The following is a 26,192-nucleotide window of genomic DNA, read 5'->3' on the forward strand; positions in this document are numbered from 1 at the left end:
ATAAAAGGGAGAAGGAAGCTCTGAAACACAAGTAGAGAGTTCTCCATACTGTAGGTGCCTAAGCCTTATACCTGAAGGAGAGCCACTCCGCCAATTTGTCCTCGCTCCACTGAAGGGATTGGTGACAGGGACCAGTGGGTGAGAATTGGCTAGTATAAAACAGACGTGTTGCCAAGTCTTGTGATTTCATCATGAGTCAGGTTGTACTGGGTGCTCTAGCTTGTGGAATCATGTACTTCTGAGAAGATCTGAGCTTTCTTTCTATTTTTTTTTAAAGGTAAGTTTCCAGCAATCACGGTTGTAGAGGAAAAACTTGAAAATGTGATACAAGAGCATCCTAAAGACTCAGAAACCAGAAGGCAAATAAAAAGTATGCATAATATATTACTTTTTTAATCTCTTGAGGGACTCATGGTTTTGAAAGCATGAGGTTGGCAATACTGCGTTCACTTCAGTTTTTCCCAAAGAATATTTGGTATTCAGCTAAGTGGTGACAGTGCAACACTTAACTAATGCTTCCTGCACCTCTCACTGTGCTCGAGTCAAGTTTTTCCAAATTAATCTTTAAAATAAAAAGTGTAAAAAGTCATGAAATTGGTAACTGGCATTTGATCATAAGAGTTCCTCATGCTCTTCTCTCCTCATGCAGTCCCTGTCTTGTGCTTTCACCCTGTGCGGATGTGCACATGTCTAATATGAATAATGATTTCTCTAGGTTACCACGGGTTCTGATGATATGAGTGCTAAGTTCCTTCACTGAGCTGCTGCACCGTTTGCCCTGAAAGTAGAATGAGAGCCAGCTTTATAGAGATCCCTTGTTCAGAACTTCTCCAAATACTTCATCTATAGCTCCAGCAGCATTCTTCTCCCGTCACCCCCACCCTCCTGATGTCCTACATCTGGGTCAGAAAACTTCTGGCACTCCTAATGCTTGGAAGTGCGTACAAGCATATTACAGAGAGATACAGCCTCCCTGTTCCTTTTTACACACTCTTAATGTTGGCCACAACATCAGCAGAACACTTTCCTGCTTGATCTGGAATCCTGTTTGATCAAACCCACTATGGGCAAATTTCTGCATCTTTCTTCTGCCCTGCAGACCTCTTTGCTCTTTTTTGCATATTCTGAGTCATAATGTAGAAACATAGTTTATTTAACTGATTTATTTATTTCAGTTTACATTAAAAGTCTTCACGTGGTGTAAATTGGCATTGCTCCATTGACTTCAACTGAGCTATGCTAATTTATACAAGCTTAGGGCCTAGCCTTAAACTCTTATCTTTAGCTTTAGGCACTGGCATAATTGTAAATTCTGAGCACAGGCTAAATGCCAAATAAGGGTGGAAGGACCATTTTATGGCCAAAGAATGGGACATGGAATCAGGAGAACTGGCTACTGTTCATGGCTGTGGCATACTCTGTATGTGTCGTTGGGGAAAAATTAAACTCTCTGTACTGCTGTTTCCTCAAATGTAGAAAGGAGATGTCCTTAATCTCACAAGAGTGTTGTGAGGCTTATCTCATTAATGCTCATAAAGCACTTTGAGATCTTTGGGTGGAAGTTGCTGTAGAAAGGCAAAGCATTCAGTTCAGTGCAGATCAGCAGTGCTGATTAGAGAGGAGAGTATTGTCCAATACACAGATGAACCTATAAAACCCCATTTGAGTTTTGTTCCCCTTTCTGTGTATCCCACCCCCAAAGCTACAGTGTTTGAAGTTTCATGAAGAGCTCATGGGTGTGTGAAGAGAACTTCATGGAAAACCTGTGGGATCTGCATTTAAAGACAAGAGAAGGGAAACCCCAGTCATTATTCTGTGGGAATACCGATGAGGCAAGTACAAAGAAGCCCATGTAGTGGTCTTGCAACATTTTGCCAAACTGCCAAAAAGAGCACACATTTGTGATCTTCTCAGGCCATTTTCTTAAAAAATTGAGTGTTAAAAACTTAACACTCTTGAAAGTGGGGGACCTGGAGCATGTTCTAGAGACAGACTCCACCATGCACCTCCACCTTAGTCTGCTACATCCCTGCTGCTCCAGTTTGGGTCCCTTTTGGACTGATCACTAAACATGCCATCTCTAATGGTGGTTCATGATAGGATGAGATCTCCACATGCATCTCCACTTGTGTCCTAAGGCTCGATTTGAATTCATTACAAGGGTAAAGTAAGTCACTGTGTCATGTAGCTCCTCAAGGTTTGCTAAATCTTGAATATTTCCTTTTGGGGAACACTTTTTTTTTTTTTAAATTGACCTGAATCACTTAGCTTCATCTTTCCAACAGGTCCAATATGCAGATGATGGACAGCCTATTGTAAGCCTCTCCACTCTGTTCCTTACATTGGTTAATGGATCCTAAATTAGTGGAGCGTCATACGACCCATGGTGAACAATCACAGAAGAAATGTGATGTCCTGAAAACACACAGATTTCAATGAGAGGCTACAAAAAAGAAACATATGAACACAGGAATGGCCATAATGGGTCAAACCAATGGTTCAGCTAGCTCAATATCCTGTATTCCAACAGTGGCCAATGCCAGGTGCTCCAGAGAGAACGAACGAAACAGGGCCAATCATCAAATGATCCAATCCGTATCATTCAGTTCCACCATCTGGCAGTCAGAGGCTTAGGGGCATCCAGAGCATGGGGTACATCCCTGACTATCTTGGCTAACAGCCATTGATTGACTATGAACATGTCTAATTCTTTCTTTTTTTAATCCAGTTATAGTTTTTGCTTCACAACATTCCCTGGGAATGAGTTCCACAGGTTGACTGTGTTGTGTGAAGTACTTCCTCTTGTTCGTTTTAAACCTGCTGCCTATTAATTTAAATGGGTGACCCCTGGTTCTTGTGTTATGTGAAGGGGTTAATAACACTTCCTTATTCACTTTCTCCACACCACTCGTTATTTTATAGACCTCTGTCATATCTCTCGTTAGTCATCTCTTTTCCAAGATAAACAGTCCCAATCTTTTTCATGTCTTCTCATTTTTGTTATCCATCTCTGTACCTTTTTCATTTCTAATATGTCTTTTTTGAGATGGTACAACTAGATTCAGAACCACACGCTGTATTCAAGGTGTGGGTATACCATTGATTTATATAGTGACATTATGATATTTACTGTCTTATTATCTATCCCTTTCCTAATGGTTCCTAACATTCTGTTAACTTCGTTGACTGCCATTGCACACTGAGTAGATGTTTTCAGGGAACTATCCACAATGACTGTAAGATCTTTCCTGAGTGGTAACAGCTAATTTAGAACCCGTCATTTTGTATGTATAGTAGGGATTATGTTTTCCAATATACACTACTTTGCATTTATCAACATTGAGTTTCATCTGCCATTTTGTTGCCCAGTCACCCAGTTTTGTGAGAACCCTTTGCAACTCTTCATAGTCAGCTTTGGACTTAATTATCTTGAGTAATTTTGTATTGTGGAAATTTTGCCACCTCACTTTTTACCGCTTTGCAAGATCATTTATAAATATGTTGAAAGCTTCAGTCATATCAGATCTGCCTGAATCAAAACATAAAAAATCCTCAATCCCAAGCCAATTTTGGAAGCCAGCCATTACATTTGTTTTGTTGTTTTTCTTAGTTATTTGCATGCATGCCTTTGCTTGGGGGATCTAATGGAAGACAATTACTCAAGTTACAAAAGGGCTTTCCTGTCTGTTTGCTCTCAATGGTCTTTTTAATGCTGTGCACTGCTTTAACCCAAGCACAGTTCTTGAAATTGTAAACATCGAGGAAAGGAAATTGGTCTCCTCATCTGCTGTCCTGTGTGCATCATTGACAGCACTCTCTGCAAATAGGAATTGAATTCTCCAAACAGTGGTGCAACCGCAGCAGGTCAGTTCCATTCCTTATGTGCTGCTTTGCTCATTGCTGACCATGGCATATAGAACAGTGAGCTGTGTGGATAAAGATTTCCATCCCTCGGTTAGGAAAAAGATATTGTTCTCTTGATGGGCTGTTATCAGTTACTCAATCATTTACACTTTGTATGGGAGAGTAGAGACATAAAGTAGCAGTAACCGGGGGGCTGATCTTCTAAGCCACTTTCTGCAACAGTCCCCTGAAGTCTTTAGTGTTAGTTATCAGATAATTTATAGCAATATTTACTTAAAATCCCAAATGCTCATTTCTCTGGGGTGCAGAGGACCTATATCTCCCATAAACTTCACTGGGAGTGGAAAGGGCTCTGCATCTTGCATGATTTGGGAATCCAACCCATGTTTGCTGAAAGGTTTGCAAGTTTTCTGAGCAAACCTGAGCCGACATACAATTTTACATGGAAACTGAGTGGAATGTGCAGTTTCACATGATTTCATTCAAGACCTTTGGCAAAGTCAGCTACTGTGAGTATATCAAACCTGTCCTCCACTCTCTACCCTGGATTCCCATAGAATATTGAGTCAAGTTCAAGGTCTCAGTCCTTATCCTCAAGATATTCAATGGTCTGGACCCATGGTACGTAGAGATCACCTAATGCTCTGGGATGAAGTCTGTGGTTGACTGCTTCACTCATCCAGCACAATGGAACTTTCTACCATGTGGGCAAAGCTCGTCTGTACAGGAACAGAGCTTTCCTGGGATCCAGTCCCAGAACATGGAATGAACTCCTCCAGGAACAAATGACGATCACAAACCTAACCCTCTTCCACTTCAAGTGGAAGGCACGAGTTCTTCAACCTGCCTTCTCAAACATAAGCACAGATCAGCATGTGCATTCAAAAACAAACCCTACCAAAACAGACTGTCCACACACAATGCTCCCCGGGGGAAGTAAATGAGAGAGAATGAACATATTAGTCATATGACTTAACGCACTACTGGAAGGCACGCAGATACTGCAGAGCTGAGGACAGAATAAGAACCTATATAGAACAGAAATAGAATAGTTACTCTCTGAGTGCATCAGTTCCTCCATCTGGGGATAATAATACTTTACTGACAAAGTAATTAATGTTTATAACGTGCTTTGTTGTCTTTGAATAAAATTTGTCTTCTGGTTTGTGAGTCTTTAGGGTACGCTCACCACTTTCAAGCTTTTCTCTGCAAGCCTGAGGGCAAGAATCTTACTTTTAAAAAAAAATAATAACAATAAAAGCTGCGATTCTTACCTATCACATGTCTCCAAGAGCTGGGGCTTTATGAAAAACACCAACTATCATGAAACTGTATATAACCTAGGGCTACCCAGAATGGCAGCAGAACAATTAGTGCCACCATCAGTACAAATCCCAGTTCAGTACAAGTCTGACATTTCCAAACTCATTAACCGACAGCCAGCTGGGGCTGTTCTGACAGAAGAGTCATGCCTGTGATGCTCCTGTGCCTCACACGAGCTTCGTTTCTCTACCGCTTTGGGTAACTGAGACTACCGGGGAACTTCAGTCACATGGAGCACAACCGGTGCAGGGCTATATCTCACCATGGAATACTAAACTTGGCAGGTGGGGCCGGGGAGCTTCTTTGCCGCTGTGTTCCTGTGGAGCTTAGGAACACTTCAGGAACTTAGTTTGAGACCGGCAGCATTTGGAAGCTCAGCTTCAGCCACGTGGTGCTTATTATCCAGAGCCCTAATTTGACAGAAGCTTGCTGTGTAGCTTTATAAAGGCTTCCAACAAAAAAGGAAGTAAGAAAGAAGAGAGAAAAACAGCGTGGGGAAAGGGGAAAGGAAAAATAGGCCTTGGGCATGATTCACCGCTGTTATTCCGGTGTTGTGTTGGCATAACTCCATTGATTTCCATCTGGCCCCTTCTTTGCCAAGAGCATAGTGGGCATACTCAGAGGCCTGCATTTGCTTGTGCAGCCTGGCACAAGTCTGTGAGTGCAAACAAATAGTTAGACAACTATGATATTTAGAGAGGAAGGAAAGAAATACAGAGAAGAAGGAGAGACAGAGAGAGCTTCTCTTCGCTGGGCATTTTGTTCTCTGCAAATGACTGCTGATATCCTTGCAGAGGATGACAGTGCATTACAACTGGGACTGATTGAAGGGGCACCAAACCCCCTCTTTTATTACAGTGACAACGCACCTATAGTTGGCCGTGAGTGGCCCAGTGGATAGGACAATGGGCAGGGATGAAATCGTAACCCCACCGATGCCAATGACCAAACTCCTATTGACTTAAATGGGGCCAGCACATCTCCCCAATTTCTATTCCCCACTCTGCTGCTAATCTGCTGCATGACCTTGGACAAGTCATTGCACCTCTCTCTTGAGTTTCGCTATGTGAAAAATTGGAGCAATGATAATTGTGCCCCTTTATAAAGCACTTTAAGTTGCAAGCTGCTACAGAGGAGCTAAATATTGTTCTGACTATTATTGTTATTACTGTTACTCAAAATGTCCCCAAACATTAGGCTAGAATTTCAATTGCTGCATTACGACTAAACTTGTTATGGGTTTTTCTCTCCTTCAGCATTTGCAGTAACCATCGCCCCTGCAAAATTCAGGGGGATGAAGCTGCAGCTAGCATGGATAGAGATTCCTTTTGCTCCCACAGTGGAGTGTATAATTGACAGTAATGGCTGCAAAATCCAGACCTCAGGGGCTAGGATTTCCCACCCCCCCAGCCATTGCTCTGGAAAATGCACAGTTTGATCAATGGCTCATCATTCCAGGCTGTTGTTAATACATGTTAAAGATCCACTTTGAGAACTAAATCACTTCATTCAGTTCACAACTCTGTTTCTTAAAAAAAAAGAACGAAGAAGAAGAATGAAAACAAATTACCCTTGATTTAAATATTAATCTTGTATGATAATTATGCCTAGATAAATATTTCAGTTGCAGAGAGTGGATTGTATTGTCGAACACTGCAGTCTGAGCTGTGACTGAATTCAGTGTCCTGTATTTACGTTTCCTAAAGAAGAGCTGAAATACTTTGAAAACTTTCTCCTGCTCTGTCTCCTCTACGTGTGTCACTGTATGTTATGATATGCTTCCCTGAGTGATGTATTCTAACTGAAAAAAGGAAACGACGTCAATTTGGCACAGGCTCCTTGCTGGGTTTGGTTCAGCCAGATCAGAATGATCTATATCTCTATAAAGCTAGCACTGCTTACTGCATTGCTGGACTGGGCGCTTTGGATTCCGTAGGAATGTAGAGCACAGCAGAGAATTTCTCCCTGTTGCAATTACTCAGGAGGGACTTTCCTTTTTTCTTCCCCGCAAGAAGTGGAAGTCTACCACCTTGCTCAGAATTAGAAGCTGGATCTAACCAGCCCGCAAATTTGTAGCGGTTCAAATCTGAATGGGTTCTGCCCTGTCTCTGATTAGAAGATTAGAAATGTTCCATCAATTGTGCAAGCTGACTGAGGGCTAAGGTCTCCATGTTAAAGAGCCTCAAGATAGCCATGTTGCAGGGGACATGTGGGAAATCAGGATGTTTGGTAGAAACCCCTAATTAGAATGGAAATGATCTATCTTTGAGGAACTCATATTTGGGACCTCCACTTACAGTTTTTCCTTTACCCACCACATTGGGAATATAGCTTTCTTGAGGATGAAGGGCAATGACAACGTCAATCTCAGCTGGAAGCATTTTAAACCATTCTATTCCACTAATACTAGAAGATGGGGTTTGGTTTTGCAAAAACGCAGTGACCAAGGTTTTGTCTCACAGATCCAGAATTGGGAACAGTTTGGACCAAGGTTCTTCCTTCCTGCCTCTTACACAGCACTTTTCATCCACTGATCTCAAAACCCTTTACAAAGGAGTTAACCATCATGATCTCCATTGATCATATGGGGAAACTGAGACACAAGAAGGTGAAGTGGCTTGCCCAAGGTCACTCCCCACACCTACTTGTAGAGCCAGGAAATGAACCCAGTTCTTCTGACTCCCAGTCTGTAAGTGTGTAGGCGTGCGTGGCTGTCTCTTGCTGTCAGTCTCTGAGGGCATCCATGTCTCTCTACTGTCATGCACCTGGAAAGGCAATCTGTACAAGGGGGAAATTAGCTGTCTCTAGGGCTCAAACCTTCAAGCAGGGTAGAGGAGTGAATAGGTCAGAGGCCCAGGCCCTCAGGCAGGGAGGGGTCCCAAGCAGTCAGGCAGGGTAGAGCAGGTAAGAACCTAGGAGCCCAGCCTTCAGGCAGGGGTGAGCACCAAACACAGTTTAGGACTCGGACGGGGTGAGCACCAAAGTCAGCCTAGTGTCCTAGTTCGGCAGACAGTAGACCGACACAGGCCTCCTGTATCAGTCCAGCCCTCAATCAGACTACTGTCTGGTTTCCCTGGGCTACTTTCTACATCCCCTCTACATTGTAGTTGCCCTCTGTTTCCCCTGGGTAGGTGGCCAGTGGCAGCCCAAATAGCTTGTCAATGTCTCAGTTGGCTGGCAGCTCTGGGAGCTCGGGCCAGTCCTCAGGAGGCAGCCCCAGCAGCTCCTCGGCATCTCTGTCAGCTGGTGGCCTGGAAGCACTTGCCAGTCCTCAGTATGGCCAGGGTCCTCTTCGGGCTCCAGCAGCAAGCAGGATGCATCTGTCTTCCCTGGCAGCTCCAGGCCGACTGAACTACAGAGCCCGCCTTTTACACTTCCTCTGCCTCCAGCGTGGTGAGCATGGCTTCCTTTGTTCTGCCCACCAGGGTGCATCTGGTTGTCCCTCACAGTCAGTCTCCGAGGGTGGCCACGCTTCTTTGCTACACAGTCCAATGCCTTATGTTAACCACACTGCTTCTGCCACTGGCCCTATTTTATCCAAACACCCAACTAGGGTGACCAGACAGTAAGTGTGAAAAATTGGGGCAGGGGTGGGGGATAATAGGAACCTATATAAGAAAAAGACCCAAAAATCGGGGCTATCCCTATAAAATCGGGACATCTGGTCACCCTACAGCCAACTGTTTGGGCAGAGGTCCGAATAAATACTGTTAAGGCCCAGCACTGATAATGATTCTGGCTTGGCATCTTAAACTAGAACCTCAGGTGATTTAGAGCAACATAGCATTAATGGAGGTATGCTGCTTTGACACCAGCTGAAGATCCGGCTCTATACATTTTTATTATGTGATAGAGACCTAGCTTGTATAGGAAGAGAGTTTCCATTATCTAATCTCAAGTCCCTAGGTATACCTCTTCAGTGGACACGATTTATGATTTCCTGCCCCCACCCCCCCAGTTCCTCTTCTCTCCATACAGTGTGTTTATCCTCATTTAGCCAATTGTGCAAGAACTTGGTGTCACTCCTTGATCATTTCGTAATCATGGACGCTTTACTCAGGAGGGTTAGTAAAGCATCCGCCAGCAATTTGGACGCTGGTTTGTGGCTCTTTGTTTTACATATCCATAAAATATGCAGAAGAAGATACTGCTAGTAGTCTGAACACACAATATGAGCTCTAAATTATTAAATGTGGAGCTAAGATGTAGAGACTTGTTTTTCCCAGTTGTTCCTGTCCTTTTGCCACGTTGTGAGAACGCAGTACATTTCTATTTTCAAACCAATCCTTGCTGCATGTTTATATGGAGGAAGTCATGGCTGCATTTTTATTTATTTTCTTTTAATGTTTTTATTTATTTATTGGTCCTTCCTGAATTTCAGATGAACAGTGACTCATAGGAACCTATGGGAAACTGTATGAGCTGGAGAAGAGTCCAGATCAGCCTCTACTCTCAGGGTAGCAAGATGAATGAGGCCAATCCAAGTAATCAGCCTCTATACTGTGCTAGGAGGCTCAGCAATGAGCAGGAAGCCTTGTTTGTGCACAATAACGTTCTGAACATTGGGTTGTCACTATCCTATACAGCTTGTGGCGGAATTAGAATAATTCACAGCATTGTGTATGCAGGATCCTGTTTGTTTGGTGCTATATTCCTGTCATAAATATAAACCTTTCTGCATACAGTGCTATAAAATCCCTCCTGGCCAGAGGCAACATCCTGTTACCTGTAAAGGGTTAAGTAGCTCAGCTAACCTGGCTGGCACCTGACCCAAAGGATCAATAAGGGGACAAGATACTTTCATATCTTGGGGCTGGGGAAGGGTTTTGTTTGTGCTCTTTGTTTACATGTTTGTTCTCTCTTAGGACTGAGAGATGCCAGACAGACATCCTGATTTTACAGAGATGATTTTTACCTTTCTTTTTTTAATAAAACCCTTCTTTTAAGAACCTGACTGATTTTTCCATTGTTCCAAGATCCAGGGGTTTGGGTCTTTGATGATTTTGTAACCAATTGGTTAGGATATTATTCTCAAGCCTCCCCAGGAAAGGGGGTGTGTAGGGCTTGGGGAGATATTTTTGGGGGGAGATGTCTCCAAGTGGTCTCTTTCCCTGTTCTTTGTTTAAAACGCTTGGTGGTGGCAGTATACTGTTCAAGGACAAGGCAAAGTTTGTACCTTGGGGAAGTTTTTAACCTAAGCTGGTAAGAATAAGCTTAGGGGCTCTTTCATGCGGGTCCCCACATCTGTACCCTAGAGTTCAGAGTGGGGAAGGAACCCTGCCAATTCCCTATCGAGGTGATTTTTCCTGAAGTTTAGAGAGAAAGGGGAAGAAATATCTCTCCCATTGCAGCTTTTCTCCTAGATGTATTCATTCCATGAAATAATGCCTACGTCTTGTATAGCACCTTTCATCAAGTAGATTTCAAAGCACATCAAGTCGTCAATGTATTTATCTTCACAGCACCCCTGTGAAGTAGGGAAGTGCAATTGCTCCCGGGGGCTCTGAGGCATGCTGATCATAGAGCAACGCATTTAAGGATGTGCTCAACTTATAGAATGTGTTGGGTCCCATGGTGCTTACGTCCTTTGTTGAATAGGGATGGATTTCTGAACTGAGGCCTCAGCGAAGCCCATGAGAGCCATAGAATCCTAAAAGTTAAAATGGAAAAGAGCAGTTAGGCCTACCTTGCTGCCAGAGCAGGGAGTCTCCCGTCTGGTGCTTTATACAGTCTGATTTTATACCATTCCGATGATGGCTTCTACCATTGCCTTTGGGAAGCTCTCCCATTACCTGTCTATCTGCTTTGTACTCAGCCAAAATTCACATTTCCTTCTTTCCATCCCACTGCTCTTAATTATACCCTCTTCTACCACCTTCAGCAATTCTCTTCCCTCCTTGAAGTTTAAAATCTTGGAGATAATTATGACTCTCTGCGCCCTTCACCTGATAACTATAACTTATTCAACCCAAGATATCTATGGCTTGATTTTGTTTTCCAGAGCTGTTGAATACCTGCTTGCTGTTCCCATTGAGTTCAGTGGAAGTACTGGCTACTTAGCGACCTCTGAAATCAAGCGGTTAATTCTTCCACTCTTTCTTTATAAGACAATCCCTCCACTATTTAGTTCTTGTCACTGTTATCCGAATGCCCTTCAGTATCTATACTTCATTCCGGTATTGCAGGATCCAGAACTGAATGCACTATAGTTCAAGCAGTGCAGGTTAAGGAAGAGGAGAATCTGTCCCAAATACTCAACTTACATTCACATATTGTAGGAGTAATTTTGCCATCGTTATCCCCTTGCTTTTCATAACAAAGGTTCCCAGACACAGCAGCTGCCCTTTGATTTTTCCATTCATGTCCCAAAAAGCCACTAGTTTTGATGTCTTAAATATGTGACCTGTCTCAAACATCATGGACATCCAGCCCCGAGAGAGATTTTTAAGTTTACTTTTCGTTGCTCTTTGTTTGGTGCCGTTGGTGCACCCTTGAGGCTTTAACACTGCAGTATTGTACTTACTGTCAGTGGTTTGACGTTAGCCTGGGAAAGAAAGACACTATAGATTCAATTAAGACCCTATCACAAGATTGGACTCTGAGACTACAGCACAATAGCAGTAAGAGTGCTAAACAAAGGGGAGTCAATAATTTCCAGTGCTCTAATATGTCTGGTAGCTGCCATGAAAACCTGCTTGTGTTCTGAAGCATGACTTCTTCACCCCAAGTCTCATTGTCAGCTTCCTTTCAAGCTATGCTATTCATGAAAGGAAATCTAGTTCACAAATTTCAATAAGGGTGGCAAATTTTCTGATGCCTTGGAGTGAAAATTGATAGTCACTTACTGCTCCTCACTGTTATGAGAATGATTTATGAACCCATTGAATCCAATAATGATTTCTGGCATTACTGCTTTCCTGATGATAATAATTAGGGTCCCCTTTCCCCTGCCTCCAGCTCAATAGGATCAATATTTCCTTTTAAAGGGCTGGTTGTACAGCTTCCCATTGTCAATTATAAAGATTTTTAAATACTGAGACTCTCACAAGTAGAAGCAACAGTTTGTGCCACTGGTAAGCACTCTGATTACACAGGTTTGGTGGTTGTCTCCATGAAAGCGTCTTCCTAGAATATAGGGTATGTCTTCACTGCAATCACAGGTCTGACTTCAGCATGTATAGACATAACCAAGCAAGTTTAGATCTAGCTAACTTAAATAACTATAGCCGTGAAGCCATGGCAGCTTCTCGGTCTCCCTGACATGGTGTCCAGACTCAGTTTAGATGTGGTGGGAGGTGAGGTGAGTTCCCCCAGGCTGGGTGGAAAATACCACTGAGAAGGCGGCTATCAACTGTTGGGCTTGGACCTTCTGTTCCAGCGTGAGAATGTCTCCAATACAGACTGTCCCAGGACCTGAGATGCTGGCTATTTGAGGCCCTACTCTAATTCTGGAGGTGTAGGGGGCTATAAATAGACCGTCCTGGGCTTTAGGAGAGTGACATGATACATTTTTGTGGTCTTTTTGTCCAACTGTCTGATTTCATAATCATGCCTGGAAATGAGTTTTAGGGGTCCTGACAGTGAGCCAACAGTTTTGACTCTGAACTAGGGAGCAACAAGAATACCTGGCTACACTAGTCAGCAGTGTGCCCTTGTTGCCAAGAAGGCCAGTGGCATTTTGGGATGTATAAGTAGGGGCATAGCGAGCAGATCGAGGGACGTGATCGTTCCCCTCTATTCGACATTGGTGAGGCCTCATCTGGAGTACTGTGTCCAGTTTTGGGCCCCACACTACAAGAAGGATGTGGATAAATTGGAGAGAGTCCAGCGAAGGGCAACAAAAATGATTAGGGGTCTGGAACACATGACTTATGAGGAGAGGCTGAGGGAACTGGGATTGTTTAGTCTGCAGAAGAGAAGAATGAGAGGGGATTTGATAGCTGGTTTCAACTACCTGAGAGGTGGTTCCAGAGAGGATGGTTCTAGACTATTCTCAGTGGTAGAAGAGGACAGGACAAGGAGTAATGGTCTCAAGTTGCAGTGGGGGAGGTTTAGGTTGGATATTAGGAAAAACTTTTTCACTAGGAGGGTGGTGAAACACTGGAATGCATTACCTAGGGAGGTGGTAGAATCTCCTTCCTTAGAAGTTTTTAAGGTCAGGCTTGACAAAGCCCTAGCTGGGATGATTTAATTGGGGATTGGTCCTGCTTTGAGCAGGGGGTTGGACTAGATGACCTCCTGAGGTCCCTTCCAACCCTGATATTCTATGATTCTATGATACCCAGTCTCTGGGTCTGAACTCTTGGAGATGGGCCCCCTTATTGTAGGTTGTTTGTTGGGCACTCTGTGCATTTAGGAAATTTTCTGAAGGTGCCTAAGATTTCTAGCTCCTCACAAAGTGTGAGAAGATACAGCATAACATTGTCAGCTTGGGAAGGTTCAGTTCCTTGATCTGAGTTGTACATGACCCATACAGCTTCCTGGACCTCTTAAATCCTGGTGAGGGACGATCCTGGCAGGGTTCTTAGGACGTCGACCCTTGCCCCCAGGCCAGTTTCTGTTTACCTTGGCCCCACGGGTCCCTCTCTGGATGTCACTTCAGCTGTCCTAGCCACTGTGTAGATCTCCATTAGCTTGATGGCTTTGGCATTGCCTCAGGCTGGTAGCATAAGACCAAGTTCCTGTCCCTGCCAGGGGCAGGATCTGAGTAAATTGTTCAGGCAGAATCATTTCCACTGCTTTTACGTTTTTCTCTCTGATCTAAGCCAACTGCCAACACCAATCTCACAGTTTCTGTAGGGCCAGATGCCTGAAGGATATCTCTCCTCCTGAAGTCTCTGGCAGAACACTTTCTCAGAGATATCTAATGAGTTTAAAACGGACATCTTGACTTGTGCATACTCCCATGATAGACAGCTTACCGCCATCTTGGGCAGGTATGGGGACGATCACTGTGCCGCTGCGTTCCAAGCCTCAAGAAAGGCCTCTGGGCTGTCTTCGGGTCCCATCTTTGTTAATCTGACCACGACCTGGGCCCCTGCTGGATCCATGCTGGAAGGCCCAGTTGTGGTGGGAGGCTGCAATATGGTCATGACCTGCTGCACAGCTGCTGCTGTTGCTGCTGAACAACTAAATCTCAGATCAGCTGCCGCCGCTGGGTGACCGTCTGCTGTAGGGGATGCTGCCCACTGGTGTTGAGCATTCTGCTCCACCATCCATTTCAATAGTTGCTCTGTGTCAGTGCAGCTGAGGAACCATTTTCCTTTGGATTTTTTCTTAAGTCTTGACCTGCTCTCTTCTGCATGGACTAGGTCAATGCCCACATTCTCCGCCACATTTGTAACTGGGTTGCCAAAGTGGCCTGGCAGGATGCGATTCGCCCAGGTCTGGGTCCCTGATGGTTAGACGCCACCCCTCGCAGGTCCAGTGCCGTGATGCTTTAACCCTCCTGCTATGAGTCCCGCCCCTTCGGGAGTATTAAGAGTCCAAAATAAAAGGAAAATTGTGTTAATTCAAATCTGGGGTCATCCCAGAATTTGTCAGCAGGACCCCACCCTTTGTGTGACCCGTCCCTTTTGTTAGTTTTGCTGGGTCCACTCATCCCATCCACTGGGAGGCTTGCTCAGGTGGGAAGCTGTCTTAGGCTCTTGCCTGGAACCAAGAATCCCTTGGTGAGGAAGAAGCAGAGCTCTGCTCCCCTTCCTGGTCAGCCCCAGACTGAGCTGGGCATCTCCCTTTTAAGGCCCCTCTCCATTCTCGACAATTACTGCAGGTGTAGCAGGGAAGGGGTGTCCACAGGCCCTAGCTAGGCCCCACACTGGCCAGGAAGGAGTTATCTGCCCCATCCCACACAGCGGCAGTGGGGGTCTGCTGTATCTGATGCAGCTTTGCTGAATCTAATCAGGTTTTAACGCTCCACATAAGTTTCCTTTCAGTAGCAGAATGTCCCTGTGGCAGCAGCATGGGGTGAGCATGGCTGGAGCATGTTGTGCTCAGGCTATTCTGGACAAAGGCTCAGTGGTTTGTGCTCCAGCCCTGAGGGCTGTTCTTTCTTAAGCTGGGACTGTGCGGGTCCCCAGCAGTGCCTCAAACCAAGAGGTAAAAGGTTGCCACTCCCTCCTCATTCTCCTGCTGAGATCAGCTCAACTCAGCTAGAAGAGCGAATTATCTCTCACATCGATAAACTGGTCCTTGGCTGTCTCTCCACTGTATAAGTTGGAAACAAGCTTTTCTTAACCAATAAACATGCAGGTCTCATTGAGCAAACCCATTTACTGGAGCAAATCCTTGCTTTTGTTCCTGCCTTGAATCCCCTGTGTGCTTCCAATAGTCTTTCAACATAACAATGCAGGATGAGCTGGGGTTCTACACTCTTGTCATCCTAACGGGATCCTCCTGCTGGACTGTAGGCCCACAGAGCAGCTGGTAGTGTTTAGTATCTTTATGCATCAGTGGTTCCAGATTTGGGGCTTTGAAATAGCTTCCTCTTCTTGGCAAGGGAAGATCCAGAGTGGGAAATGTACTCCATCACCTGGAATTGCTCAGGGGGCACTAACAACAGATGATGTGAGGTGCCAGTCTCTGGAACATCTGCATGAGCAAGACTGTATGAGATTGTTCAGCTTGCCTGACAGCTGGTGGACAGACATTAAAGTGGACCTTACCAGCTCAGAGTCCCCCATCTGGTGGCTGAGCTTGCTTGGTGCACGTGCATAAATCATCTTGCTTTATCTTTCATGCTGCCCTTAGCTGGAGACTGTTTGACAGACTGCTCTGAAATTAATTCGTTGGCCTTAGTACAGATCCTAATGAATGCTTTCTCATGGCACAGAAACCACTGTCACAACTGGCACTAATTGATTTCTTTGTTGGTATTCCCAGTAGAACAGCCAAAGATTGCAGGGATATGGAAACTGAGCCAAGTACAGAGGGTATGTTGGGGGAGGAAGCGGGCATACTTTGCCTTGGGGCTGCTCTAAATTATGCTCGGTGCTGAACTCACTCCCAGTAGGCCCTGGGATTAGAGGGATGCAAAGATGGTGTAAAGCACCCTTTGTCAACTCTCCCTTTCCTAGCTGTCTAAGCAGGGCTCAGGTGCAGCTGAAGATTTAGCCCCATGTGGAAAAAAACAAAGTGCTGACAAACCTGGCAGCAGTTGAGATCCAGAAAGAATAACGCTGGTTGATTTAGTGGAATAACTGACAAATGAAAACATGAGTATTAGATGCCCTGGAACCTACACAATTTTCAGCACAGAAAGTACTGTGCTGAAAGTACTGTAGACTCTGTGATTTGATGTGACAGGACCCAGGACTGTACTGCGGACCTGTATCCTCATCCTGTCTATAAGATTTCATCCTGGCAGTCAGCGTATCCCAAGGTGTTTACTGAGGAAAGAAAGGTCTGCTAGAGTCCTAAGAACCTATAGAATGGCTGGAGCAGGGGAAGAGAGAGAACAACAGTGGACATTGTGAATGTTGGGATCAAAGTGACCCACTGGCTAACTTGGTGCTTCTGATTCTCTTTAAAAATTTTGTGTTAACCCTTATTAGCTTTCGTACAATTTCTCCAGCTGTTAGCCACACCCAAATTTCTCTCCTTGTTTGTTGTGTCACCATTACGGTCTCTATTGTCCACAACATTTCTTGGTTTTAAAAAAAAAGAAAAAAAAATCTCAGTACCTGACACTGAAGAGTTGTTCAAGTTACTTTGGACATACAGTGCTCATCTCTGGATCTGCAAAGTAATGACCTGCATATTGCTCGTTGATTGCTGATTACAGGCTGTGTTCAGTGTCTCCACCCATCCCTTGCTCAAGCAGCGCTGCTATTGGCTGGGACTTTTGCTTGAGAAATGAACAAGGCCACACTGATGCACCACAGCCTAGGTATGGCACAATAGAATGGAAATGATGTCTGGCATCATCGCTGTCACTCGGTCAGGACAGCAGTTGTTCGTTTGGCCGTGAAAATGAACTGCCCTGGATCAGCAGTGTCAACGTTGGGGCCTGAAGAACAGCTATTTCCCCAAAATAATTAGTTCTTCTAAAAAAGTAGTCTATTATTTTATACTGTAACCTTCATTAAGAAAAAGACCTTCCTCAGCATCATAGGGTGCAGGTTGCTGGATATATTTTACCAGCTCATTCCTTGCCACTCCAGGGGCCTCAGGCATTGATTGGTTCACCTCAGTCCCTCCTATTCTCTGCCTGTGGCACACAACAATTTAGTCTCTTGAGGGCTGGAATACATTAGTGTAATACAGGGTATTGGACTCCATGCAGGGATAACTGGGTGAGGTTTAGTGGCCTGTGATGTGCAGGTCAGACGAGATGATCTGGCCTGAAACTCCCTGATTCTATGACCTTCCTGCTAATGGAGCATTCAAAACTGCCCCCAAAAAGGCATTCTACTTGCACTTTAAGTCATCTTAATAAAAACGAGCATACATGTTTGGTTTTCTCTGTGAAATGAGTTGAAAGGTCTCAGTACAGTTCCAAGAATAGCTTGAAAACCCCATCACACAATGGGGACCAATTGGCACCCTACTTTGGCAGTCTCAGGAGTGACACCAGCACTGAATGGGCAAGAGGATGAACCATCCTCTCATGCCTGCTATTGATCACTTCAGATCAGGGTTGAGATATGTTGAGGAAGGATTATGACAAAGCATACTGTACTCTAGGTCCAGGAGTATCTGATCTGTGGATAAATAGAGACCCTTAGTGCTCAGGGCTGGCTTTCCATAAAGCTCCGTTTTCTTTCTTTCATAGATTCTAAGGCCAGAAGAGACCATGATGGTCATTTAGTCAGACCTCCTGTATAGCACGGGCCGTAGAACTTCCCCAAAATAATTCCTAGGGCAGATCTTTTAGAAAAATATCTCATCTGGATTTTAAAATGGTCATTGATGAATCCTTGATAAAGGGTTCCACTGATTAATTATTCTTGACATAAAAAAAATGACACCTTATTTCTAGACTGAATTTGTCTAGCTTCAACTTCCAGACATTGGATCGTGTTATGCCTTTCTCTGCTAGATGGAAGAGCTCATTATTAAATATGTGTTCCCCATGTAGATACTTAGACTTTAATCAAGTCACCCCTTAACCTTCTCTTTGTTAGACTCAAGATGCTCAAGACTATTTAGCTTAGCAGGAATTCCTTAGCTTATAAGGAAGTGTTCTAATCCTTTAATCGTTCTCGTGGCTCTTCCTAAACCCTCTCCAAAATTCTTCTTGGATTATGAGCTCCCAAACTGGACACAGGATTCCAGCAGCAGTCTCACCAGTGCCAACTACTCAAGATTCCCGTTTATGCATCGCAGGATTGCAATAGCTCTTTTGGCCACAGCTTCACACTGGGAGCTCATGTTCAGCTAATGATCCACCAGGACCCCCAAATCTTTTTCAAAGTCACTGCTTCCAAGGAGAGTCCCCCATCCTACAAGTATGGCCTACTTCTTTGTTCCAGATTTATACATTTACATTGAGCCATATTAAAATGCATATTAAAATGCATAAATATGCATAAATTCAGTCTAGAAATAATGTGTCATTTTTTAATGTCAAGAATAATGTCAGTTTACCAAGTGATCTAGATCACTCTGTATTAGTGACCTGTCCTCTTCATTATTTACCACTTCCCCAATTTTTGTGCGAGGTATACTGTCTCTGATGTGTGTGCCTCACATCTGAATATAAAATATATTATTGATGATATACGCCATACCCACAAATACGTGTGTGTGTGTGTATATAGATGTATATGTACATAAGGGTGAGATCCTCAGCTGGTATAAATCAGCACAGCTCCATTAAAGTCAATGGAACTCTGCCAATTTACACCAGATCCGAATATATAATTTCCAAAGTCATTGTAGAATTTACTTAATTTCAGATGTTTATTTCTCAGCTGAGTCTTTAAGCCCGCTGCTGTTGGTGATGTGTGCTTTTTTTTCCACTAAGGTCTCCTTTCTTTGTGAAAACACAGTGGATGTTAATGACATTGAAATAGATGGCTACATTTTAAACAACTCGGTTGTGCTAAAGCTCACCAATCCTTTGTAGTTAGCAAATGGAATTCTGCAACTGAACGAATGGAAAATAGAGGTGGCAGTTTTCCATTTAGAACTGGCGATCAGCCGCTATTGGTTTTGCTGCAGGCCAGACAGTCTTGAAAATAAGCTGGCAAATCGTGGTGAGAGCCCTATCATTTAACTTCCAGCTTTAAGTAAAACCTATTCAGCATTGCGGTCCCTGTCACATAGCTTTTTTAGCACTCCCCCAGATCCTTTATTTTCAACTTAAGAATCTATTTTTTGGTGAGGATGGCCACAGAGAATTTACAAAGCTCCCGCTCTCATCACACACCTTAATGATTTCTTTCCATTAACCTTGGGCACAGTGGTTTACAAGATCACTCCTCCTGCAACACAGCAGAGTGGAAGGCTCATGGACATCTAGATAACCCACCGCTACTTAGTTGCAGTCAGGTCTGGAATCCTCCTTCTAGTAAATGGGACTGGAGAGGTCTCCATGTTTGTGTCTGCTTGTGTTGTGTGCGTGGGTGAGAGTGCATATGGCACTCCTCAGTGTGTGCGAATGCATGTGGAGCCTGTCCTGGGGGGCAGTTAATGGGAAGGAACCTTTCACAGAGTTCTCCTCTGGGGTAGTGCTCCCCATCTGTTCTGTTGGGGGCAGAGGTTGCCACCTAGTAACTCCACAGATCCCAGAAAAACCATGAGAGGCTGGGGTATCCACATAAAGTCCCAGTGATTCCATGCTGGCTCTGGGTCTCTGCCTTTCTTTCCCTTGAAGCTGCGCTATCAGGGATGCTGCAGCCAGTAAGAGCCACGGGGACCCCTGTAAAGAAGGTGCCTGACTATAAAGGGAATGCCTGAGGTTTAATTACAGTTCTGCCCTTAGCTTCTCAGGGCTGGTGGGAAATGATGCACAGTCCCCTGATCCTGCCTTCTCCTATCATCTCCTTCCCTTCCCCATCCACTCCCTCCATGCAACCTGTGGAGAATGCCTCCCGCCCCTATCTAGAATCCAGAGGAAGTGGAGGTGATCTGTTTCCCACATGGGAGACTGAGTCCCTCCTTACATGCAGACTGTGCAACTGTGTCCATTACCAGGCTATCCAAGTATTTCCAAAAGAGCACACAAAGGATCCCAAAGATCACCCTCCTTTGGAAAGCAGTAGCAGAAGCTTCAAGCCACTTGAATCTATTTTTCAATAGAGTGCTTCTCAAAAAGGAGGAAAAACTCAGTTTGGATGGTCTCTTATATTTCTGTTTGAAATTATTGCTTTACAAATTGACAGGAAAACAGATATGGGAAGGGTCTTGTCGATAAATATTTCATCCCACCAATGCACACACCTTCCTGAAAACAGAGAGCTTCTCTTTCTCTTTTTTATTTCTAGAGTCAGCAGGAAAAGTCTGTATGTTTGGATAAGGGAAAAATCGTGGGGGGGGGGTTAGATTAAAATAATGTTATATTTTTGCCATTTTCTTCACTTCACAGAAATAGATGTTGAATAATTCACAGCAGAGGAGGTTCTTCCACAGATGACAGTAATCTCTCATTTATTGGCTACACTCTGGCAGACTGCAGAAGAGCTCCTAATTCTGAAATATATCATGGCCTTGGGTCTTGTGAAATGTAGCTCGGCTCCCATATATAATTTCATTTGCTCAGGAGCCAGTCTGGATGCTAATAAGCAAGGTATAAAGAGGAATGTGTTATGGATCTCACCTTGGAAGTGTGGAATGGGCTATGTGTTAACTTATTGGATTTTCCATTCTGGATTTAAGACTGTAATTCGTTATATTGGATTCCAAAGTAAAATGGCCAAGGTAGGCATCAAAGCGAGTGAGTGATGTTGGAGTCATGGAGCATCAGGTAACACAATGCTGCGTGTGTTATGAGAATGCAGAAATAGTAACGCATCCTGGAAAAATATTACACCACACAGAGACTGAGCCTAAAGACTGATATGCCTTAGACCGCTGTTTCTCAGCCTTTTCAGGTTGGCGACCCCTTATTCAAAGTCACTTTTTTTTTTAATTCCCCTTATTTTTATTGTAAATGTAAGAGTAAAAATTATCAATGATAGCAGTGATAAACCTAGATAATTCGTCTCTGTGTGTGTGTCTCAAGAGGTTGACCGAGAGTACCTCATCTTAAACAGTAGGAGTGTGCAGAGAGTGGGAAAGCGAGATTTTCTTTGCTTTAGATGGTAGAAACACTATCAGTGCCTTCTGAGAAACACTATGTTAGACGCTGTTGGATGTTGAATTTCAAGCAAAATTCCTATTGAATTCAATAAGACTTTTCTTGTGTAATGGGGTCCAGATGAGTTCCACCATATGGTTAGCTGTCTTGGAGGTAAATGGCTAATTAATGAGACAGTTTGAATTTGGTGGTCCAATCCACAAATATCTATGCACATGAGTAAATTTACTCACAGGACTACTTCAGGTATTGATGTGAATATGAATGTTTAGGATCAGGGCCAAAGTTTGTGATTCATTAGTTATGTGCCTGACTGTGCAGCCATTTACTGTCAAGCGCAGACTAATTGCGATGAATTATCCTGCAGTACACTGGGATTGCTCTCAGTAGTAAATGTTTGCAGGTTGGACCCTGTATTTTCTGCTTGCATGCAGGAACCTTGGGCCTCTTTCCACACTGTTAATACAGTGTTATGCCGGCACAATTCAGCTCTTTTCCATGCAATTACTTTCATTTAGATGAACACAGAAGTGAATCAAGCCCCTTGAGCCATCTACTCTCAAAATCATGGAGAAAGGGAGGCAAGATGAAAAGGCACAGAAAGAGAAAACTATTTTTGAGGGAAGACTATTACACCAATGACAGGTTTCTACCTGGGTTTCTACTTGTATTTAGTTTTAGGAATGCTGTTGCAGAGGTGTCTGGTATTTCAAAATATAATCTACACAGGAGAGGGAGCAGATAATTCCAGAGTGGAGATCAGTGATGGAAGCTGTCTAAAGGTATTTTGAGATAAGATCTGAGGGAGAAATGGGAAATTTGGCTAGTAACATATTATATTATTCAGCCAAATAGTAAGTGTCTTCATGTGTCAGAGACTTAGTGATGTACAATCCACACAATACCTCTGTTTTTAAGAAATTGTCATACCAAAGAAGCAGCTATGACTTTATTTAGGAATATTGATAATGGGGAAGGACAATATTGTGATTGAAGCATTGGGACTCAGGATATCTGGGTTCAATTCCTTGTCCTGCCATAGGCTTCCTGTGGGACTTGGGCAAGTCCCTTAGGATTTGAGCCAGCAAAGCACTTGTGTTAATTTCACTGGTGCCTTTATCTCTCTCTATTTCAATTCTCCATTTTCCACCATTGTTTCTTGATTGGGCTACTTCAAAAGTGCTTGATGTTTACTGAGTGTCATGCTGAATAATGTATTGGATTATTATTAGATTGGTTGCAATGAATTCCGTGTTGATGTATCATTTCCTTTGCATAATGTGGCAAATAACGACTGGATTTATTATGTCGAGAGAAGTTCGGAGCGTTGACAGGGCTCTCTCAACTGAAATGCCAACTCGATGGGGAGTTTGTGCTTTATATTTAATGTTAAATTCAAGCTGTTGCACATTCTTTGCTCCCTTTTGAAGGGAAAAAAAAATCAAATTACTGCCCAACTAACACCACCTGGAGAGACCTCTACAGCTGGAAAATTGTGTTGCATAATTCATTTAAAAATAGCGCAAAGTTAATCAAAAAATTATTCAGCAAATATTATTCAACCAGCTCTGCTGAATCATGCCTTATCGAGATGGGTCTAATCTTTTTAAGCACCACCATTTCATGATTAGCAGGCTCATTCTTTTGCAATTTTTCTTGCCGGTTGGCTCATGTCGTAGGCTGATTCCTAAAGAAAAATGACCGTTCAGCCCACCCATTGCTGCATATTTAATGCTAAAATGACACTGGATAAAATTAAGTTTTAATTTATTACTGGATGTCCCACGTTATATATCAGTGGTGAATGATGGTCTTTTGCTTGATGAACTGGACTAGGATTCAGGGAATACTGGTTTCTGGACTTCCTGTGACACCTGGGGAAAGTCTTAATCTTCCTGGACCTCAATTACTCATGTGTAATGGAAATAATAGTCTTTTGCTTCTGCTGTCTATTTAGATTGTCCCCTTTTTGGAACAGAGGCTGACTCTGGGGTCCCTGTCTGGGTTGAGACCTTTGGGGCTACCTTGAGACAGCTGGTAATAATTTTGATTGGTTTCATTTTAATATTCTAACCTTATCAAAGGAGCCAGGGGGTTGACTGCACTGCTGGTTGTTTAGGAGACTGCGCACGTTATAGGGTCAACTGTATTGAAAAAAGCTCTTAGCTTTAACTCTGTCTCCTGGTCCATTGCATTTATGTATGCTGCATACTCTCTGGGGGTTCAACGCCACAGCTGAGCTCAGACTACATTACCCCATCTAATTATAAATGTAGAAGGTTGGTTGGTTGAAGTCAACATCAGAGCTGCTAATTCTTGAGATTTCATCACAGTCTTGCAATATCTTTAAGTCTTAGCTGCTAAAATCAAGAGAATGCATGAGAATCACAGCTTTCATTTAACCAGACAAACTAGGTAAGTGTCTATCCCTTATGGTTGCAAAGAAAAGCTTGACTGTGTAAAGTGAGTGCTCTCAAAAGGCTCAGAAACCAGAAAGCAAATAAAAAGACCCCCACATTTTTTAATTTGGCAATCCTGTGGTTTACAAAATCTCCTCATTCTGGCGGGGCCTAACATCATATTTGAACCCTTGAGGATGGCAACATAGCCCCAAGGAAGTCACCAGCCCCAGAGATATCAAGCATTTGAAGCTTTTGTATTATTAATGAAAAGTTTTTCCCCCTGTTTCTGTGCTGTACTGCTGAGATCACATCTTGCTTGAAGCAGACATGACTGTGTGCGTCTTATGTGTGTTCCTGACTGGGTAGTTTTAGGCTTGGTCTGAGCATGGATCATAGAACCCTTCATACTTTTCTCTACATTTTTTGTATTAATGTTGAGATCCTTACTGATCGCTAAAAAACGTCTTGACCTGTCAATTAAAGGAGTAAGGGAAAGAGCCTTTCATTGCTAACTAGGTCTGATTGGAACTGTTTTTCAATGGAAAATTGGGTTTTTGACTAAATTGTAGTTTTTTGTGAACGGTTAAAACTCTCAAGGGGAGACCATGGTGATATAAAGTCCAACCAAGGAGCCCAGCCTACAGGAGAAACAGGAATATGAAGAATCCCAAACTACAACTCCCAGGAGATACTGTGGCAACATTCCTAACAGAAATGTTTTGATTTGGAGACAAAATATTTAAGTATTCAAATTTTTCAGTGGAAATATGAATATTCAGTGGGGAGAAAAAAACATTTTTTGGCCAGCTGTAGGGCTGACAGTGTGTCCCATTTCCACAGGCATTGCTGTGTTGTCATTCTTGTTCTTTGACAATTGAGAATATCACAGAGGGTATGAAAATCATTTCATTTTACTTTGGCCTGCAGTAGTATTTAAGGGAAAATGTGCAAAGATGCTTCCTAGCAAACGGGCCTTTCCTCTTGTTGTTGTTTTTTATTGAATATTTGTATTGTGCCAACACCTGAATGCCTCAACCCAGTTGGATTCCACTGGGGTAGGTGCTATAAATGAGTATGATAAATGAGCCCTTACCTCAAAGATCTTACAGTCTAAAAGAGGGAAAAACCTCCAGTCCACAAAATGTGCAAAATCTTAATATCCTTATTCATCTTTTTTTACCTAGTCTTTGTTCAGGTTTAACTCCCATTGACTGCAGGGAGAGTTTTGCCTGTTGGGTAAAAATTGAGGCCCGATTTAACAAAGTACAAAATCACAAGCCTAACTGTTAGCACTTGATCCATTGATGTCAGTGGGATTAAAGCTAGGCAGGTGGTTAAGGACCCTGCAGGTAAGCATCTGAGTTAAGGAGGAGAGCGATGGCATAGAGGCAGGAAGGGGGAAGTAAGTGTACAGAAGGTGAAGAGAATATTTTTTAAAAGGAGTCAAAAAGGTGTGGGTGTGTGAGGGAGAGAATGGAAAACTCCTCTGTTCTTCCTCTCTAACCTCTCCCACTTTTCTGTTATCCTATCCTCCAATTCCCTTCTCTTCTCCTTCATCTTCCCCTCTCTTCTTCTGCCTTTCACTTCTCCCTCTTGCCTTCTAATCCCCTCCATATCTTGAAAAGTTTTCATTCTTTCTTTTTGTTAATCCTCTCCTTGCAACTGCCATGCCATCTCCTCTGCAACGCTAACCTCCCCAGTAGCGCATTATATCCGTGACTGACAGGAGACGCTGCCTGTGACAGCACCATTCTATAGAGCCAGGGACGAGTAGCAGTGGCCACCGGTGCAGGAAAAGATTAAAGAAAGAGAGCTCAGAGCCAGGATGCTTCTGTACAATGATTACATTTGTTTCTTTAAGAGAAGTAGAGTTGGCATGTGTTGTACAAAGCAAGATAAGTATCATGCATTTATGGGTAGTGCACGGCCTGCTCCTGTTTATACAGTAAGGCTAACTGAGTTTCAATTGCAGCCGCTGCATAAAGCAGTTTTCTGGTCCCACTAAGGTCAGGGTGGGATATGGTTGCATTCAGTATTCGTTTGCAAACTGCACTCTCGTGGGTTTGACATAAAGTGATGAGCAATTGAATAAAATGTAAAATTATTCAGCGACATTAATTCTGCAAGTGTGGAGTGGATGCAAATTCTCCTTTTTTAAAAGTCTCTGTGTGACAGCGATGACTCAATACATCCATTAGAGTCCAGACTTTCAGCGGTCTGCCGATTAAAATCTCCAAGCAGTGGCTTTAGACAAGGAATTGAACAGCGCTGAAATGATAAAAGCCCTGGGCATTTTGGGAGCAGTCCTGAATTGGGGCTCTTGTCACAACTGGTTCTGATCAAAGAGATGACTAGTTTTAACT

The 26,192-nt window shown here is 43.4% G+C and overlaps 1 protein-coding gene across 3 annotated transcripts in view; it reads left to right on the plus strand.

Moving 5' to 3' along the window:
* LOC311531629 (transmembrane protein 132D-like) overlaps nucleotides 1-26,192 on the plus strand; it is a 386,634-nt gene that overhangs the window by 224,364 nt on the left and 136,078 nt on the right. The gene's annotated exons all lie outside the window — the stretch shown is intronic.

This window comes from Lepidochelys olivacea (genome assembly GCF_965140295.1).
Source record: "Lepidochelys olivacea isolate rLepOli2 genome assembly, chromosome: 15".
In the NCBI taxonomy this organism is placed as follows: Eukaryota; Metazoa; Chordata; order Testudines; family Cheloniidae; genus Lepidochelys; species Lepidochelys olivacea.